Raw genomic sequence first — 5,511 nt, 5'->3', positions numbered from 1 at the left:
GTATGTTGTGTACAATGTATACAATGTTGTGTACAATGTTGTGTACAATGTTGTGTACAATGTTGTGTACAATGTTGTGTACAATGTACAATGTATGTATGTTGAATACAATGTATGTTGAATACAATGTATGTTGAATACAACATACAATGTATGTTGAATGTTTCCCGCTACAGCTGACAACTTAAATTTATGTATCAAGTTTAAATTTATGTAAATTATTATTAAGTAAATTTATGTATTGAATTAAAAACAATATACAAGTTTTAATATAAATATAATGGTAGTGTTGCCAGGTGTTCACTGTGTTGCCAGGTGTTCACTGTGTTGCCAGGTGTTCACTGTGTTGCCAGGTGTTCACTGTGTTGCCAGGTGTTCACTGTGTTGCCAGGTGTTCACTGTGTTGCCAGGTGTTCACTGTGTTGCCAGGTGTTCACTGTGGTCAACAATAGCGAGATGACTGGGGGTTATATTTTGGAGCGGAACACATGGTATACATAGTGAGACACAGCAGAACACGTGGTATACATAGTGAGACACAGCAGAACACGTGGTATACATAGTGAGACACAGCAGAACACGTGGTATACATAGTGAGACACAGCAGAACACGTGGTATACATAGTGAGACACAGCAGAACACGTGGTATACATAGTGAGACACCACAGCAGAACACATGGTATACATAGTGAGACACCACAGCAGAGCACATGGTATACATAGTGAGACACAGCAGAACACGTGGTATACATAGTGAGACACCACAGCAGAACACATGGTATACATAGTGAGACACCACAGCAGAACACGTGGTATACATAGTGAGACACAGCAGAACACGTGGTATACATAGTGAGACACCACAGCAGAACACATGGTATACATAGTGAGACACAGCAGAACACATGGTATACATAGTGAGACACAGCAGAACACGTGGTATACATAGTGAGACACCACAGCAGAACACATGGTATACATAGTGAGACACAGCAGAACACGTGGTATACATAGTGAGACACCACAGCAGAACACATGGTATACATAGTGAGACACAGCAGAACACATGGTATACATAGTGAGACACAGCAGAACACATGGTATACATAGTGAGACACAGCAGAACACGTGGTATACATAGTGAGACACCACAGCAGAACACATGGTATACATAGTGAGACACAGCAGAACACGTGGTATACATAGTGAGACACAGCAGAACACGTGGTATACATAGTGAGACACCACAGCAGAACACATGGTATACATAGTGAGACACAGCAGAACACATGGTATACATAGTGAGACACCACAGCAGAACACGTGGTATACATAGTGAGACACAGCAGAACACGTGGTATACATAGTGAGACACCACAGCAGAACACATGGTATACATAGTGAGACACAGCAGAACACATGGTATACATAGTGAGACACAGCAGAACACATGGTATACATAGTGAGACACAGCAGAACACATGGTATACATAGTGAGACACAGCAGAACACATGGTATACATAGTGAGACACAGCAGAACACATGGTATACATAGTGAGACACCACAGCAGAACACGTGGTATACATAGTGAGACACAGCAGAACACATGGTATACATAGTGAGACACCACAGCAGAACACATGGTATACATAGTGAGACACAGCAGAACACATGGTATACATAGTGAGACACAGCAGAACACATGGTATACATAGTGAGACACAGCAGAACACATGGTATACATAGTGAGACACCACAGCAGAACACGTGGTATACATAGTGAGACACAGCAGAACACATGGTATACATAGTGAGACACCACAGCAGAACACATGGTATACATAGTGAGACACAGCAGAACACATGGTATACATAGTGAGACACAGCAGAACACATGGTATACATAGTGAGACACAGCAGAACACATGGTATACATAGTGAGACACAGCAGAACACGTGGTATACATAGTGAGACACAGCAGAACACGTGGTATACATAGTGAGACACAGCAGAACACGTGGTATACATAGTGAGACACAGCAGAACACGTGGTATACATAGTGAGACACAGTAGAACACGTGGTATACATAGTGAGACACAGCAGAACACGTGGTATACATAGTGAGACACAGCAGAACACGTGGTATACATAGTGAGACACAGCAGAACACGTGGTATACATAGTGAGACACAGCAGAACACGTGGTATACATAGTGAGACACAGCAGAACACATGGTATACATAGTGAGACACAGCAGCACACATGGCATACATAGTGAGACACAGCAGCACACATGGCATACATAGTGAGACACAGCAGCACGCATGGTATACATAGTAAGACACATAGGAGCAGAACACATGGTATGCATACTGACACACACAGCAGCAGAACACATGGTATACATACTGACACACAGCATCAGAACACATGGTACACACAGACACACACAGCATCAGGACACATGGTATACATACACAGCATCAGAACACATGGTATACATATACAGCATCAGAACACATGGTATACATACACAGCATCAGAACACATGGTATACATACTGACACACACAGCAGCAGAACACATGGTATACATACTGACACACACAGCAGCAGAACACATGGTATACATACTGACACACAGCAGTGGACCTCCAGCAAGGTGCTACAGGGGGGGGGGGGCTCCAAGCATGACCTTGACTGCTGACCCTTCACATAAGGTTTTAATAAACCTGGGAAGTGTGCCCTTGTTGTGTAGTTAAGCCTGGTAATGTTAGGTAATGGGGGTCGTGCCCAGTCGATCCTTCACTGGACAGTGTTGTGGGCAAACAACAAATTATTCGTATATGTTTTAAATTTGATATCCTGGAAATGGTTAATTAGTTCAAATATCTACAAATTGATTCATTAGTTCGAATACCGTCAAACTGTTAATTGGGTCAAATGACAGGAAAATGGTTCAGAATCGTTAATTACAGTTCAAAGTGGTTCATTAATTCGAATTACCACCACCAGTGTCACAATCATGAATGCTACTGAACTTACACGAGTTTAAATGAACAAATCCACAAGGGCCGTGACGGGGTTCGAACCTACGTCCGAGAGGATAGTAGACGCGCCTTAATCGACTGTGCTACGACATGGGTAAAAGAATTACAACCGGGAGTTTCACTTGACCTTGTTTAAGGGCGAAGAAGTAGAATAGATTATTGATAGAGATTGGGTGCATGGGGGAATTGTGTAAAACCCTGGTTTGTGTCTCGGAGAGGCTGCAGGATCCGTGTGAGGTCAAGTGGAACTCCCGGTTATAATTCTTTTTACCATGTTGTAGCACAGTCGATTAAGGCGCGTCTGGGATCCTCTCGGATGTAAGTTCGAACCCTCGTCACGGCCCTTGTGGATTTGTTCACTTGATGCATCACGCTATTGTGATTTCTGTGAGTAATTACATGAGTATGTTAGGCGTCTGATGGTATCCACAGTTCTTTATATGTGACTCCCACTAGCTCTAGTGTGGCAGCCGGATGGTTGACCGGTGTTGCAGGAGTGTTGAGGTCACAGTTGTAGCCTCACCTCAGGACCGGTGTTGCAGGAGTGTTGAGGTCACAGTTGCAGCCTCACCTCAGGACCGGTGTTGCAGGAGTGTTGAGGTCACAGTTGCAGCCTCACCTCAGGACCGGTGTTGCAGGAGTGTTGAGGTCACAGTTGTAGCCTCACCTCAGGACCGGTGTTGCAGGAGTGTTGAGGTCACAGTTGCAGCCTGACCTCAGGACCGGTGTTGCAGGAGTGTTGAGGTCACAGTTGTAGCCTCACCTCAGGACCGGTGTTGCAGGAGTGTTGAGGTCACAGTTGCAGCCTGACCTCAGGACCGGTGTTGCAGGAGTGTTGAGGTCACAGTTGTAGCCTCACCTCAGGACCGGTGATGCAGGAGTGTTGAGGTCACAGTTGTAGCCTCACCTCAGGACCGGTGTTGCAGGAGTGTTGAGGTCACAGTTGTAGCCTCACCTCAGGACCGGTGTTGCAGGAGTGTTGAGGTCACAGTTGTAGCCTCACCTCAGGACCGGTGTTGCAGGAGTGTTGAGGTCACAGTTGTAGCCTCACCTCAGGACCGGTGTTGCAGGAGTGTTGAGGTCACAGTTGCAGCCTGACCTCAGGACCGGTGTTGCAGGAGTCTTGAGGTCACAGTTGTAGCCTCACCTCAGGACCGGTGTTGCAGGAGTGTTGAGGTCACAGTTGTAGCCTCACCTCAGGACCGGTGTTGCAGGAGTGTTGAGGTCACAGTTGCAGCCTGACCTCAGGACCGGTGTTGCAGGAGTGTTGAGGTCACAGTTGCAGCCTGACCTCAGGACCGGTGATGCAGGAGTGTTGAGGTCACAGTTGCAGCCTGACCTCAGGACCGGTGATGCAGGAGTGTTGAGGTCACAGTTGCAGCCTGACCTCAGGACCGGTGTTGCAGGAGTGTTGAGGTCACAGTTGCAGCCTGACCTCAGGACCGGTGATGCAGGAGTGTTGAGGTCACAGTTGCAGCCTGACCTCAGGACCGGTGTTGCAGGAGTGTTGAGGTCACAGTTGCAGCCTGACCTTAGGACCGGTGATGCAGGAGTGTTGAGGTCACAGTTGCAGCCTGACCTCAGGACCGGTGTTGCAGGAGTGTTGAGGTCACAGTTGTAGCCTCACCTCAGGACCGGTGTTGCAGGAGTGTTGAGGTCACAGTTGTAGCCTCACCTCAGGACCGGTGTTGCAGGAGTGTTGAGGTCACAGTTGCAGCCTGACCTCAGGACCGGTGTTGCAGGAGTGTTGAGGTCACAGTTGCAGCCTGACCTCAGGACCGGTGATGCAGGAGTGTTGAGGTCACAGTTGCAGCCTGACCTCAGGACCGGTGATGCAGGAGTGTTGAGGTCACAGTTGCAGCCTGACCTCAGGACCGGTGTTGCAGGAGTGTTGAGGTCACAGTTGCAGCCTGACCTCAGGACCGGTGATGCAGGAGTGTTGAGGTCACAGTTGCAGCCTGACCTCAGGACCGGTGTTGCAGGAGTGTTGAGGTCACAGTTGCAGCCTGACCTCAGGACCGGTGATGCAGGAGTGTTGAGGTCACAGTTGCAGCCTGACCTCAGGACCGGTGTTGCAGGAGTGTTGAGGTCACAGTTGTAGCCTCACCTCAGGACCGGTGTTGCAGGAGTGTTGAGGTCACAGTTGCAGCCTGACCTCAGGACCGGTGATGCAGGAGTGTTGAGGTCACAGTTGTAGCCTCACCTCAGGACCGGTGTTGCAGGAGTGTTGAGGTCACAGTTGCAGCCTGACCTCAGGACCGGTGATGCAGGAGTGTTGAGGTCACAGTTGTAGCCTGACCTCAGGACCGGTGTTGCAGGAGTGTTGAGGTCACAGTTGCAGCCTGACCTCAGGACCGGTGATGCAGGAGTGTTGAGGTCACAGTTGTAGCCTCACCTCAGGACCGGTGTTGCAGGAGTGTTGAGGTCACAGTTGCAGCCTGACCTCAGGACCGGT

The sequence above is a fragment of the Procambarus clarkii genome, chromosome 78 (assembly GCF_040958095.1).
Source record: "Procambarus clarkii isolate CNS0578487 chromosome 78, FALCON_Pclarkii_2.0, whole genome shotgun sequence".
Lineage (NCBI taxonomy): Eukaryota > Metazoa > Arthropoda > Malacostraca > Decapoda > Cambaridae > Procambarus > Procambarus clarkii.
The sequence above is the reverse complement of the archived record's forward strand: the minus strand, read 5'-3'. Positions refer to the sequence as shown.